The 16,474-nt window shown below is 37.3% G+C and overlaps 1 long non-coding RNA gene across 1 annotated transcript in view; it reads right to left on the reverse strand.

Moving 5' to 3' along the window:
• Positions 1–16,474, reverse strand: part of LOC144320714 (uncharacterized) — a 67,882-nt gene that overhangs the window by 19,969 nt on the left and 31,439 nt on the right. Inside the window, exon 2 of the long non-coding RNA XR_013386327.1 lies at positions 5,010–6,521. This is a non-coding gene — a long non-coding RNA (uncharacterized LOC144320714). The remainder of the gene's footprint in view (positions 1–5,009; positions 6,522–16,474) is intronic.

Below are 16,474 nucleotides of genomic sequence, written 5' to 3' on the forward strand. Positions count from 1 at the left end.
ACAGGTTGCTCTTGGATGGTATTGGGATGGGGATTCATTGGAAGGGAGCATGAGAGAAATTTGGGGGATGATAGAAATATTTTTATGGGTGGGTTAAATTGGTTTATAATTTGTTGGATAATACTCGAGATTCATATATTTAACTGTATGTAAATCTTACCTGAAAAACAACAACAACAAAAACTAGATCAATATGATCTTTGCTTACTAGGTTTGCTTTCCACAGTAGTGTGGGTTAACAATCCTAAAAGTACATCCTTATGAAAATAAATATTTTGAGGATAATGGAACCAGTTTTCTCACTATTGGAGAAGGAAATTACAAATATGGCAAGGGGAAGGGAGCATATATATGTATATAAGCATAAATATATATACATAATTTTTCTAGGTTTGTCTGCTGAGAGGGCCTAAAAACAATGACCATCAAAAGCAATGAGCACACCTAGCACCTAGAGTTGGCTCCTTTATTTTCCTCTTAAAACAGGGAGAGAACAAAATAAGCACAATATATCCTGTACCAGAAATTAGAGAAGTGCTCAGAGAATGGTTAGAATGTGTCAAAGATACAAAGGATCTAACCTGAAGGTTTTCTCACTACCTAAATTTAGCTTTTTACATTTACAATTTGATCATACAAGTAAATGATAGAAATGGAGTACAATCCATTGAATAAAATAGGATTCTAAGAGTCCATGCTGATATGAATGAAGGAAGGAATTAATTAATTAAGAAAATGGGGAGCTTTTATTTATAATAGAATACTACCTGAAAATGTAGAAGAAATGCTGAAGTGAGACATCATTAGTGGATGTTTGAACCAGTAGGTGAAAAGACAACAGTATGTTTACATAGTATCCAAGTACTTTCCCACAAATTACTTAATATTTGCATAAAGAAAAATATTAACTTCACAATGAGGTAATGTCTTAGCCACTACTTTCACTTAGTGAGTAAAGTTAGCATTAGCAATATTGGGACAGTCTGACATCATGTGTTAATTGATATGATGCTCTCAGAAGAATATAGTATTTCTTTGTCATTCTTGCCAAAAATGCATAACTTGAATTTCATTATGATGAAACAGCAGACATTCAGGTCAAATGACATTCTACAAAATATCTGGTCTATATTCTCAGCACTGAGGAACTGTTCTAGATTAAAAGAGACCAGTGAGTCATCCCAACTAAATACAACATGGCATCCTGGGTCAGAGTGTGGACAAGGAAAAAGAGATAGCTATGAAGAACACTAATTTGGACAATATGGACTTCAGATTAGATAATAGTATAATATCAATATTAAACTTCCTTTTTTTTAAAGATTTAGTTTTTTTGAGAGAGAGAGAGAGAGAGAGAGAGAGAAGAGGGAGGGGCAAAGGGAGGGAGAGAGAATCTCAAGCACATTATACACTCAGTGCAGGGCCCACCCGGGGCTTGGTCCCATATCTCAGGAGATCATGACCTAAGTTAAAATTAAGAGTCAGAGGCCTGGGTGGCTCAGCGGTTTAGCACCACCTTCAGCCCAGGGTGTGATCCTGGAGACCCAGGATTGAGTCCCGTGTCAGGATCCCTGTATGGAGCCTGCTTCTCCTTCTGCCTGTGTCTCTGCTTCTCTCTCTGTCTCTCATGAATAAATAAATAAATAAAATCTTAAAAAAAAAAAAAAGTCAGAGGCCCAACTGACTGAGCCACCAGGCATCCCAATGTCAAACTTTCTGATGTAGGTCATTGTACTGGTTTTGCAAGAGAATGTCCTTGTTCTTAGAAAATATACACAAAAGAACACCTGGGTGGCTCAGTGGGTTGAGTGGTAGACTCTTGGTTTTGGCGCAGGTCCTGATCTCAGCATCCTGGGATAGAGAACCCTGCATTGGTCTTTGAGCTTGATGGGGAATCTGTTTGAGGATTCTCTTTCCTCTCTCTCTCTTTTTCTTTTTCTTTTTTTTAAGATTTTATTTATTCATGAAAGACACAGAGAGAAAAGCAGAGACACAAGCAGAGGGAGAAGCAGGCTCCCCACTGAGCAGGGAGCCCAATGCGGGACTCGATCCCAGGACCCTGGGATCATGACCTGAGCCAAAGGCAGACGTTCAACCACTGAGCCATCCAGGCATCCCTCTTTCCTCTCTCTCTCTGTCCCTCCTCCCACTCCCAGGCTCACTCTATCTCTGTGTAAGGTAAATAAATAAATTTTTAAAAACAAACAAGCAAATAAAATAAAATACAAAAGTGTTTAGGGGTAAAGGGCATAGTTGCCCTCTAACCTGATAACAACTTAATTTTAAATGGTTCAGAAAGAATTTATATATATATATATATATATATATATATATATATATATATACACAAATCAGTGAATTAATTATGTGTCAGAATGATAAGTGGTACAAAATTTAAATAATTTGGGATTCTGCTGGGTATATGGGAGTTCTTTATACTACCCTTGTAAGTTTTTTGTAAATTTTTAATTATGTCAAATAAAAGTTTAAAGTTATGTATACATGTGTATGTACAAGTAAGTGTCTCAGCATGTGGTGAGTGTGGGTATGTGTATCTGCTAAATTCAGTGGTAGGTTGTTATAAGTAATGGAAAAACACAGACTCTTAGTGTTAAGCTTCAAATGGTAAAGCATATTCTTTTTTTTTTTTTAATTTTTATTTATTTACGATAGTCACACAGAGAGAGAGAGGCAGAGACACAGGCAGAGGGAGAAGCAGGCTCCATGCCCCGGGAGCCGACATGGGATTCGATCCCAGGTCTCCAGGATCGCGCCCTGGGCCAAAGGCAGGCACCAAACCGCTGCGCCACCCAGGGATCCTGGTAAAGCATATTCTTAAGAGGCACAAAGCCTCTATATTGATAGTCCCACCATTCTCTATTCCTTGAGTGTTTTTGTTGTTTTGGAAATACTGAGAAGCTGGAAAAGATACCCCATTTTATTTCTACCCTTAATCAAAACTAGTATGCTTCATGTTCAGGGTTGATTTAGGATTAAGTCTGCTTGGCAATATGAATATTTACAATCATGACTTCAAACCTACTCGTGAAGCAATTTTATCCCTGTTGAATTGCTTCTAGGGATGGATTATTTGAAGGAATTAGTGTAATCCAAAAAAAGGCAATGTGTATCTAGCACAAACAATCTGTTTATAAAAATCTACAAGATTGAACAGATGTAGATGTTTTATAAACCCAAACAAATAGGAAACTTTAGTCAAGTTTTTTGTTTGTTTGTTTGTTATCATTATCAACAGGAGAACAAGGATTACAAAGTTAGGTAAATATCTTCTCAGTAGCTATGACCCTGAGACATTAGGATGAGGGATGGCTATGAAATCCTGCTCTGTAACATCTCTAGTCAGGAGAATCTAAAGAGGGAACAGTGAGGATGAAGATTCCATTGGGAGGAAAAGTGGCAAAATAAAATTATTAAATCCTTGTGTTACTCTTTGAAACATTGTGGCAGTTCTTTCTGCACAAGACCAGACCCCTCTGCAAAGTGTTCAGTCATGCTTAATGGAACCCATGATCCTCCTACTGACCTTCCATTTGTCAGACCACCTCTGATTTACTACTGTTCTCTCTCATCACCCATTGATTAGAAACTTGACTGTATACCTTGGAAATGCTCCTCTACAATATTTCTTTAGTTCTCCACAAAAATTCACCATGGAATGGATGCACCTATATTGGTTTTTCTGAGGATAAAAGCAAAAGACACTCATTGTGGGTGAAAAAAAGGTAAAATAAATCAGAAAATGTACAAGAGGGGTGAACTTGGTGCACATCACAAACTTAGATATTAAAAAAAACCCTCAGATATACAAAAATACAGCATCTTTGTTTTCTGTAACTTTTTGAGTTCTCATTCTACAGATGGAGGGTGGAAGTCAGGTGGAAATTCAAAACTGCCAAGCAGAACTACCTGTTTCTTCTTCTTTTACCATCTCATTTCAGATAAGTGTATTTGGGCAATCCTCTGGAATCCATTCCTGAACTTCCAGATTTTGACTCTCTCACAAGGTTCTCAACACTATGCTCACTTATTCATGCTCAATCTAACTGTCTTTAGTGTAGGTCCTACACTACCTGACAAATCAGGTACACTGGGAGACTAAGGATGTTTTCAGACATGCAAAGACTTAAAATAAAACAAGACTCCTTTGCATCTTTCATAGGAAGTTACTGGAGAATGCATTCCTCTAAAACAAAAGTATAACCAAAGTATGATTTACATCATAGGAAACAGAAGATCTACAATAAGCAAGGGTTGAAAGGAGCCACCAGGATGACAGTGGTCACCAGGCATAGCAGCAAATGGTTCAGATTGGAGTAGATCACAGGTGCCATGCCAACTAGAATATTTGATGCATTTGGAACCTCTTGAGATTCAGACCACATCAAAAAATTAGGGGGCTGAATTAGTGATAAATACATAGAAACTAAACCAATTTTAAAAACATGACAATTTATTAACTCTGGGGAAAAGAAAGTTGTGTTCAGGAAACAAAATAATCATGGTATACTATATGCCTCCACTAGTGTTTGTGTAGTCATAATTATGTAAACCTTTAAAATTAAGGTAACCAAAATTTTGATAGAACAATTTTGGGAGGGTGAGGGACAAAGGATGATGGAAGGAAGGGAAGGTTGAATGCCTGTGTGGTGGGTGAAGGGAGAACAAAGAGAGTTGAGTCTCCATCTTCCACAGTAAAAAACCAATAAATAGTTTATAAAACTGAAAAATCAAGAAATAGCAATTAAGCATGTTGTTAGAGATGTGGCAGTAAACATCAAAATAATTAGCTGTAAGAGATGAAAGTGGTTGCCTCTGAAATGTGGATAATGGGTAGAAGGAGGCCAGGGTACTGCTGTTTCTGAACAAAACTTGTGGAAGGATTTGACTCTTTAACTTTGGTAAGCTTTGTTCACCTTAACACTTCTTCTTTTTCTTCCTTTTTTTTTTTTTTTTCTTTCTGGATCCTTTAATTTCTAATAAAAACCTACCAATTAGAAGTCCATGTCAGGGGCACCTGGGTAGCTCAGTTGGTTAAGTGTCTGCCTTCGGCTCAGGTCATGATCCCAGGGTCCTGGGATGGAGCTGCATTGGTCTCCTTGCTCAGCGGGGAGCCTGCTTCTCCCTCTCCCTCTGCTTGCTGCACTTCCTGCTTGTGCTCTGTCAAATAAATAAAATATTTTTTAAAAAAAGATCCATGTCAGTCTGATTATTACGCTTTTTTCAATAATCTGTTTCCCCACTCTTGCCCTCCCCACCTCTCATCCTCAATAGTTTTTAAGATTTCCTTATTATCTTTGATTGCTACAGTTTAACTTCTGCATGACTTGGTGCTGATCTGCTTTTATTTATCCTAATTACGATTCATTGGAAATTTTTTAGTCTTAGGATTCGTGTCGGCGAAATCGCTCCACATCATCTTTCTGAATATTGCTTCTCTCCTATTCTCCACTTTCTTCTTCTGAAGTTTTTATTAGGCACCTACTGGAGCATCTCATTTCTGTTTTTCATATTTCTCGAATTGTCTTTCGTGTATTTTTTCCTCTATGCCACCTTCTGGATTTTTTTTTTCACATCTCTTGTTTCCTCTTTATTCTTTTTCATAATATATTTTACCCCTTTAGACTTTTAATTGTTTCATTTGAGAAGATAATAAGTAGACTTTCATCCTGCCTGGTTATCTTGGTGTCTGGCTGTTTGTTGGATCTGGTGATTCTTTCTCATAAATAGTTTTTTTTTTTTCCTAATTTTTGACTGTTAATTCTTCTTCAGAGTTATTCATTGTGTGAATCTTATGTGTTCTGGATTATGAAGATATCCTTATCAGGTCATTTCTTTCTCTCTTTTTTTTAAGATTTTATTTATTCATGAGAGACACAGAGAGAGAGAGGCAGAGACATAGGCAGAGGGAGAGGCAGGCTCCCTCTCGGGAGCCCAATGTGGGACTCAATCCCAGGAAGCTGGGATCACGCCTTGAGCCAAAGGCAGATGTTCAACTACTGAGCCACCCAGGTGCCGCTTTATCAGATAATTTCTGATTTGGTTCTGCTAGAGCCCTATGGATTTTACTGGTTCTATATGAATTTTTTAATTTGGGGTTTTTTAATTTGTCACTTTGAAGACAACATGAATTTGTACCACAACCACTCCCTGCAGAGGCTTTGGGTTCCAATTTCTCGTGATGTTCCACCATGTTAGCTTGTGCACATGCATGTGTCAACACACACCAATGGGTGGAGTTTTTCTTCTCCCTGTTTTGAAGGCAGAGCAGCTTGTCCTGCTGCCAGCTCACTTACAGTGAGCTCACTTACAGTCCTCCTCTGTGCATAGTCTGTGTCTGTGGCGGCAGTCTCAAGTCCTGTTTCCTTGGGGGCTTTTAGATCCTAGCCTCTTACATTATATTCATCTCTGATCCTTGATGGCCATTTGGCTTCAACTTATGATCATAATTCTAATTTGCAGCTTCTCTTCATTTACTGGCCTATCGAATTTCTGGGTGGAATCTGTGGAGAGAAAAGCCAGGAAAATTATCTTTAGCTAGTAAATAAGTGGGTTTGAAAATTTTAAAAAGACAAAAAAACAAAAAAGCAATCTCATCTCATTGCACTTCTGGTATATACTTATACTATTTAAAGTTTAATTTCAGATAGCTAATGGTCTATTAATTTGTAAGATTTATCTAAGTTTGCATAGGTTTTGTTGTTGTTGTTATTTTTAGACTTATTATTTGCTCACTGGTTTCACAGAATCACAACACTTCCAGGTTGCAAGGGTGGGTACTCTGGTGAAACATAGCTTAGTGGAAAGGATAGGGCTGTAGCACCAGGCAGATTTGATTCACATGCTGGCTTTAGTAGTCACTGCTATCTGATGTTGGATAATTTACTTCCTCTCTCAAGTCATCACTTTCTCTGTTAGCAAAGTAGATACAATAATACTCATCTAATATAGCTGCTTAGAGGAATAAAAGTGGTCATAACAGATAATAGCAATTGAGTATTTATGACGTACTGAACGCTATGCTGTGAGTTTTGCTAGATTATCTCCTTTAATATATGTGAAATTTTTAGTTCAGTGCCTGACACACTACAAATGTTCAATAAATGCAATAATTTTTAGTCGTATATAAGTAGCCTCCTCCTAGCCAGGCTCTGATCCACATATGACATCCTTCACCCTAGTCACCCCTACCATTAGTCAACGAGACTCTGCTTGAACACAGAACAGTCAGAATTCTAGCTTTGAAATCAGGCTCCATGCATTCATATCTTCCACTTCCTAGCTATCTGGCATTGGGCAAATAAATTGAATTCCTTATCTGTGAAACAAGGATAATAGTAGTTTCTTCTAGAGTAATTTTGAGGATAAAATAAGTTAATTCATGTGAATGAAGCACTTAGAGTAGTGCCTGGTCCATTGTAAGCCCTCAGTAAGTTACTGTCATTATTTTTGTTATTACTAGAAACTTGTTATCTCCTTGAATAGTTTATTTCTGGAGGGTTCTAACATTAAAAACTCAATTCAAACTGAAATCTGCCTCGCTTCCGTGTGTACCAGTTGGTCTTATTTTTGCCATCTGGAGTAGTACAGAGAAAATCTTCTTCTCCTTTCCTAAGATGGTACTTTAAACATCTTTTTTTGTTGTTCTCCAGAATAAACACCTCATTCTCTTCAAGTATTTTTCACAAAAATGGATTTGAGTCTGCTCACCATTCTAATGACCTTCTAAGAGCATAACTCAGTTTGGGAATCTTACAGTCGGAACACTACCATCCAGGCATTGTCTGAGGAGTTTGGGGTACTATCACACTTACTTTTTATGAATATTGCATATTTGGTTAAACTATTATAGACTATTATATATAGTCAAACTCATAACTGGCAAAATATTTATATGTGTTAAATTTTAGCTCTCTTATTTTGCCTCATTATTTAAGCCTTCTGTTTGGATCCCTAGACTGCCAACCAGTATATTAACATCCCTTCTAGTTGCATGTCATTTTCAAGTTTAATGGATAGACCATCAAAATCATTCATTCAAGGAGAGAATATCTTGGGGACACCTGAATGGCTCAGTCATTATAGCATGCAGTGCTTGATCTCAGGGTCTCTTGATCTCAGGGTCATGAATTCAAGCCCCACATTGGGTGTGGAACCACTTAAACAAACAAGCAAGCAAACAAACAAACAAACATACAAACAAAAACCAGAGAGAGAATATCTCGGATATTTACCATCAAGATATATCAGTTCAATTGGCACTCTTGGGTAGTGTTACTATCAATGACTATTTCTTGCCTGTATAAATTTATTTCAAAATTACCCCTCAGGTGGGTATTTTGAGGAGCTTCAAATAGTCTTATCTGAAATAAAACTGTTAGAAAAAGTAAATTTGTGCCTTATTCATGAAAATTAAGCACATTATTAATTACAATTAATATCTTTTGAGAATGACTGCTCTGGTGACAAGAAAGCTAATGAACATTGAAAAGAGAAAAAATTATAATCTACTCTAGAAGCTAGGGTAAAGGTTAGTAATAATACACTGATAGCCACAAATTTCATTTGAACTCAATGTATTTTTTTATTTTTTAAAGATTTTTATTTATTTATTCAAGAGAGAGAGAGAGAATGAAGAGGGGAGGGGCAGAAGCAGGAAGGATCCCCACTGAGAAGGAAGCCAGATATGGGGCTTGATCCCAGGACCCTGAAATCATGACCTGAGCCAAAGGCAATCACTTAGTCAATTGAGCCACCCAGGCGTCCCTGAACTCTTAGTTTAAAACTCTGACTTCTCCACTTACTCAAACTGTAAAAAAGGAAAGCATACTCACCCTGGCTTTTTCTTTTTCTTCATATATAATATGAAAGAACTAATCAACTAGTAAATGAGATTAAGGCAAGAGGAAGGAACAAGACAGAGATACCATGAAGTGAATTATATGCAAACTCAGTAGATGACTTCTGAATAATTGAGCATTGCCTTGCATAACTTTACACACAGTAAGTCTCCAGCAATTGGGAGTTTATCACTTTGGAGTTTTACAAGCTAAAGGTCGAATGTGTACAGGCTTAAGGATCTGACTCCTGACCCCGTGTAAAGATTCACAGAACCTACATTGGAAATCAAGAAAAACTCACTGGAAGGATCACAGAGAGAGCTCTGATTCGTCCAGTGGTGCTTCCCTGAAATTGATCCTCTACATTTCTGTTAGAGCACTCTAACTGAAATGCACGTGTCCATGTCCCTGTAAGCTATACAATAAATTGTGCCCCACCAATGCCCTCTCCCAATGATTAGTATGGTATACAAGGCCTTTCATGATCCTCTCTTGTTATTTCATCTCTCATTTCCCTATTGCATTTTATGCCACTAAAAAGGCTACTTCTTGATTCATGCCTTTGTGCATATGCATCCCCTTCCTGGAAGAGAACATTTCTTTCCACATTTTACTTCTTCTTCTTTTTTTTTTTTTTAAAGATTTTATTTATTAATTCATGAGGGACACAGAGAGAGAGAGATAGAGGCAGAGACACAGGCAGAGGGAGAAGCAGGCTCCTCACAGGGAGCCCGATGTGGGACTCGATCCCAGAACCCCAGGATCATGCCCTGGGCCAAAGGCAGATGCTCAACTGCTGAGCCACCCAGGCATCCCTCCATTTTTTACTTCTTATCTCTTTAAAATATTTGGAACCTTTGAGATTATTGATCTCAATCTGTCCCATCATTATGAGAGGAGAAAGAAAATGGAAGTATATCAGAGCAAATTTGCTGTATTTACCAGAATTGGTCAGTATAAACCTGAAGTAAATTATGATAAAGATACATAGCATAATTCCTAGAGGAACCATAAGAAGATAATTCAAAAAATAGCTTAAAAATGAACAAAGGAGTTAAAATGGTACACCAAAGAATATTTGTTTAATGCAAGTGAAAATAAAGTTGGAACAGAAGAACAACAATGACATGAGATCTAAAGAAAAACACATTTTAAAAATAATTAAAGAAAACAAATAGAAAAATGGGAGGCATAAATCCAACCACAAAAGTAATTATATTATATCTAAATGGATTAAACACTCCAGTTAAAAGGCAGAGATATAAGTAAATAGGAGCCAACTAGATGCTACCTATAAGAAACACACTTCCATAGATACATATAGATTGAAAGTAAAATGATGCAAAAAGTAACCATGAGAGAGATGGAGTGGCTATGATATCAGACAAAATAGACTTTAAGACCAAACAAATTGTTACTATAGGAGAAAAGGGACATTATAATGCTAACATCATCAGTCCATCAGGAAGATAAACAATTGAAAACATATATACATCTAACAATAGATCTTCAAACATCTGAAGCAAAAGCTGAGGGAATTTAAGGGAGGAATATAATTCAACAATAATAACTGGAGATTCTAATCTACTACTCTCAAAAATGAAAAAATAACTAGACTGAAAATCAGAAACATTGTAGGAATCTTTTTTTTTTATTTTTTATTTTATTTAATTTTATTTAATTTTATTTATTTATTTATGATAGTCACCGGGGGGTGGGGGGAGGCAGAGAGAAAAGCAGGCTCCATGCACCGGGAGCCTGATGTGGGATTCGATCCCAGGTCTCCAGGATTGCGCCCTGGGCCAAAGGCAGGCGCCAAACCGCTGTACCACCCAGGGATCCCCATTGTAGGAATCTTAAATTAACTGTTAACAAACTTGATCTATGTGAAACCTATAGATTTCCTCCAAACTGAACTAAAAGATACATTCTTTTTCAGCATATTTATTCTTTAAGATACCATATACTAGGCTATAAAATAAGTCTCTGTATATTTATAAAGATTGAAATCATACAAAGTATGTTCTCTGAGCACAACAAAATTAAATTAGAAATCAATAATAGAAGGACATTTGGAAAATCCAACAATATTTGAAAATTAAATGTTTGTAAATAACCCATAGGTCAGAAAAGAAATCAGTAGAGACTTTAGAATGTATTTCAAACTGAATTAAAACGCAAACAACACATGTCAATTTATGAGATGCAGCTAAAGACAGGAAAATTTATACACCTCTATATTTCTATTAGAAAAGAAGAACAATCTCAAAATCAATATCCCAAGTTTCCTCCTTTAAAAATCTAGAAATATAAGAGTAAATTAAACTCAAGCCAAGCAGAAAGAAGGAAATAATAAAGATTAGAGAAGAAATAGAAAACAAACCACAATAAGAGACGGTAAGTCAAACTAAATTTTGATTGTTTGAGAAAATCAACAAGATTGACAAACTTTTAGCTAGACTGACCAAGAAAGAAGAGAGATGATGCAGATTACTAAAACCAGTAGAAAAAGATGGAATGTAATCACTCACACTACAGGGACAAAAGGATCATAAATAGGATGGAAAGCATTATGGCAACAAATTAGGTAACCTAGGTGAAATGCACAAATTCCTAGAAAGATATAACTACCAAAACTGACTCAAGAAGAGACAGAAAGGGGCGCCTGTGTGGCTCAGTTGGTCAAGCATCTGCCTTCAGTTCAGGTCATGATCTCAGGGTCCTGGGATCATCAGCTCCAAGTCTGGCTTCCTGCTCAGCAGGGAGTCGGCTTCTCCTTCTCCTTCTGCCCCTCCCCCCTGCTCATGTGCGTGCGCGCGTGCGCCCCCGCGCTCTCTCTCTCTCTCTCTCTTTCTCAAATAAATAATTAAAAAATAAAATCTTTAAAAAAGAGAGACAGAAAATTTGAATAGATCTGTAACAGATGAAGAGGTTGAATAAGTTAAAAAATAAAAACAAAAATAGCAAAAAACACTTCCCACAAAGAAAAACGCAGGTCCAAATGCTTTCACTGGTAAATTCCATCAAGCTTTTTTTTTTTAAGTTTTTTTTTTAAGTAGTCTCTATACCTGATGTGGGACTCAAACTCATGACCCTGAGATCAAAAGTCACATGCTCTTCTGACTGAGCTAGCTAAGTGCCCCTCTGTCAAACATTTAAAGAAAAATTAGTGCTAATCCTCCATAAACTCTTCCAAAAAATGGAGGTGGGGGAGAACATTTCTCTTTCATTCTGAGCCTGGCATAGCCTTGATAAAGACATAGCAAGTAACGTACAGACCAATACCTGTCATGAATGTAGACAAAAAAATTCACAACCAAATATTAGCAAACCAAATCTAGCAACACAGAAATAACATTATGCACCATTGCCAACTGAGTTTATCCCAGGAATGTAAGGTTGATTTAACACCAAAAAGTCAATTAATATAACATATACTAAGAGAATAAAGGGGAAAATTGTGCTTATATCAATAAACATATATCAATAAACATAACCAAAGCATTTGGCAGAATCCAGAATCCACCATGAATTTTTAAAAACCAACAAAAGCAAAAACGAACTGTCAACTAACTAAAAAGAACAGAACTTCTTTGATCTAATAACAAGTATCTACAAAAAATCTACATCTAATGTACCTAATGGTGAAAGGCTGATTATGTTCCCCACTAAGATGAGGAATAAGACAAGGACATCTGTTCTACCACTTCTATTCAAGATTTAACTAGAGAGTCTAGCCACTGCAATCAGGCAACAAAAAGAAATAAAGGTGAGTCGGCTTGGAATTGAAGAAATAAACTGTCTTCATTTGTGAATGATATAAACTTATGCATAGAAAACCTTAACAAATCCACAAAAAATTATTAGAACTAATAATCTATTGAAGTTATAGGATAAAAGATCAATATGCAAGAATCAATTGTATTTCTACATATTAACAATGAACATCTGGAAATGAATGATGCCATTTACTAGGACTTCAAAAAGGAGAAAAATACTTAAGAAAAAGTAACAAAAGAAATACAAGTCTTATACTAAAAACTACAAAATGTTGCAGAGAGATATTAAAGAAACTCTAAATAAATGGAGAAGCAATCCATATTGACTGTAGCAATCATTAAAAAGAGGCCAAACTACTCAATTAAAAAAAGAATACGAGATAGATATTTCACTAACGGATATATATAAATGGCTAATACACTCATGAAAAGGTGTTCAACATCATGAACCATTAGGGAAATGCAAATTAGAACCACAATGAGATATTACTATTTGCTAACTAGAATGGCTATGAAAAAGCCCACACCAAGTGTTAGGATATGGAGAAAGGGGAATCCATATATCACTGGTAGTCTGTAAAATGGTGCAGTCACTTTGGAAGACAATTTTACAGTTCCTTAAAAAGTTGAACAGATTTACCATATGATCTAATAATTCCACTCCTAGGTATTACCCAAGAGAACAGAAGGCATCTGTCCACACAAATACTAACATGTGAATGTTCATAGCAGCATTATTCAGAATAACCAAAAAGTGGAAGCAGCTCAAATGTTGATCAGCTGGCGAATGGGTAAATACAATATGCATATCCACACAATGGAATATTATTCAACAATTAAAAGGAACTAGCTACTAATACATACTACAGTGTGGATGAATCTCAAAACATCATGCTGTGATGAAAGAAACCAAACACAGAGATTATATATTTTATGATTTCCATTTACATGAAATGTTTAGAAAAGTCAAATTTATAGAGACAAAAAGCAGGTCTGTGGTTTGGGGCTGAGGATGGCAGTGGGATTAACTAAAAATGGACACAGGGGAACTTTTTAGGCAATGGAAATGTCCTAGAACTGAATTATGGTGATTGTTGCACAGGTCAGTACATTTACTAAAAATCATTGAATTGTACTGTTAAAATGGGTGACTTTTATGTTATGTGAATTATACCTCAATAAAGTGTTTATTTACTTATTTTTAAAGATTTTATTTATTTATTCATGAGAGACACAGAGAAAGAGAGAGAGAGAAGCAGAGACACAGGCAGAGGGAGAAGCAGGGCCCACGCAGGGAGCCCCATGTGGGACTCTATCCCAGGACTCCAGGATCATGCCCTGGGCTGAAGGCAGGCGCTAAACCGCTGAGCCACCCAGGGATCCCAATAAAGTGTTTAGAAATAAAGAAAATCAATAACTTGTCGCTTTTTAACATATTAATAGAAACAATTCCAGCAATAATGATGATACAGAGCCTTTGTTCAATGCCATTGTCCTAAGCCCTCTTTTCAATCCTTAAAACAGCCTATTATTTCATAGACAGAAATAGACACTATAATCCCATTTGCAAATGAGGAAACTGATGCCCAGAGAAGTTAAGTATCGTGCTCAAGTTTGTGTAGCTAATAAATAGGTGAGCTGGAACTCATATTTAAACTGATTCTAGGGAATCCCTGGGTGGCGCAGCGGTTTAGCGCCTGCCTTTGGCCCAGTGCGTGATCCTGGAGACCCGGGATCAAATCCCACGTCGGGCTCCCGGTGCATGGAGCCTGCTTCTCCCTCTGCCTGTGTCTCTGCCCCTCTCTCTCTCTCTCTCTCTGTGTCTATCATGAATAAATCAATAAAATCTTTAAAAAAATAAAAATAAAAAAAAATAAACTGATTCTAGAGATATGTTGGTTAGATTACTCCCTTCTGCCCTGGAGGCTGCCGAGTAAGCATCCTTAAAGTCTCCCCTCCCACCGCAGGCATGTCTAAGTCAGAGTCTCCCAAAGGGCCTGAGCAGCTGTGGAAGCTCTTCATCGGAGGTTTGAGCTTTGAAACAACTGATGAAAGTCTGAGGAGCCATTTTGAGCAATGGGGAACTGTTATGGACTGTGTGGTAACGAGAGGCCCCAACCCCAAGCACTCCAGAGGCTTTGGGTTTGTCACCTAGGCCATGGTGGAGGAGGTGGATGCAGCCATGACCGCTTGGCCACACAAGGTGGATGGAAGAGTTGTGGAACCAAAGAGGTCTGTCTCCAGAGAAGATTCTCAAAGACTTTAACTGTGAAAAAGATTTTTGTTGGTGGCATTAAAGAAGACACTGAAGAACATCATCTAAGAGATTATTTTGAACACCATGGGAAAATTGAAGTGATTGAGATTATGACTGACCAAGGCAGTGGCAAAAAGAGAGGTTTTGCTTTTGTGATATTTGATAACCATGATTCTGTAGACAAGATTGTCATTCAAAAATGCCATACTGTGAATGGCCACAAGCCACAACTGTGAAGTAAGGAAAGCCCTATCGAACAAGAGATGGTTAGTGCTTCATCCAACCAAAGAGGCCGAGTGGTTCTGGAAACTTTAGTGGTGGTTGTGGAGGTGGTTTTGGGGCGAATGACAACTTTGGTTGTGGAGGGAACGTCAGTGGTCAAGGTGGCTTCAGTGGCAGTCGAGGTAGTGGTGGATACGGTGGCAGTGGGGATGGCTCTAACAGATTTGGTAATGATGGAAGCAACTTTGGAGGTGGCAGAAGCTATAACGATTTTGGCAATTACAACGATCAATCCTCAAATTTTGGACCCTTGAAAGGAGGAAATTTGGAGGCAGAAGCTCTGGCTCCTATGGTGGTGGAGGCCAATAGATTGCCAAACCACGAAACCGATGTGGCTGTGGTGGTTCCAGCAGCAGCAGCTATGGCAGTGGCAGAAGGTTTTAATTACTGCCAGAAAACAAATCTTAGCAGGAGAGGTGAGCCAGAGAAGTGACAGGGAAACTACAGGTTACAACAGATTTGTGAACTCAGCCAAGCACAGTGGTGGCAGGGCCAAGCTGTACAAGGAAGACATGTTTTAGACAATACTCATGTGTATGGGCAAAAAAACCTCCAGAACTGTATTTGTGACTAATCCTATAACAGGTTATTTTATTTTCTGTTCTGTGGAAAGTGTAGAGCATCCCAACAAAGGATTTTAATGTAGATTTTTTTTGCACCCATGCTGTTGATTGCCAAATGTAATAGTCTGATCATGACGCTGAATAAATGTGTCTTAAAAAAAACAGATTCTAGTAACTATGCTCTCACCTCTCCGCTAATATGAGTCAAATTTTATGATATTTTTAAAAGTCTAAGGAAGCAACATCATTGCAAATTTCTCCTCCTGAGTTGAAAAATATATAATATACCAAATTTGATAGTGCAAAGCAGGGGAGGAAATATGTTATTTTTCTGTTTTAGGATAATAGTAAAAGTGTTTTATCAGTGTCCTATTCACTAATGAAGAACAGCTTCCATTTTCTTTTTCTTCCAGCTTTATGGCAGGAGGCAATGTATATCCTAAAAAGATAATGGGCTTTAGAATTGAAATCACTGAGATTTGCCCTCTGACTCAGCTATTTAAGTTATGTAACTTGTTTGGAGCCTCATTTTTCTTAGCTATAGAAATAGATTTAATAATGCCTACATACCAGGATTATGTGTATTAGACATGGTTTGAATTAATGTATATAAGTTCTTAGCATCATGCTTTGCTTCAGTGGACACTGATAAGTGGGAACTTTCTTTAGTCATCAGGCTCGTGTCCTTTTATACATTAGAACCAACCATGTCTTCTAGTGAAGGACAGGGCAGTT

The sequence above is a fragment of the Canis aureus genome, chromosome 9, assembly GCF_053574225.1.
Source record: "Canis aureus isolate CA01 chromosome 9, VMU_Caureus_v.1.0, whole genome shotgun sequence".
Lineage (NCBI taxonomy): Eukaryota > Metazoa > Chordata > Mammalia > Carnivora > Canidae > Canis > Canis aureus.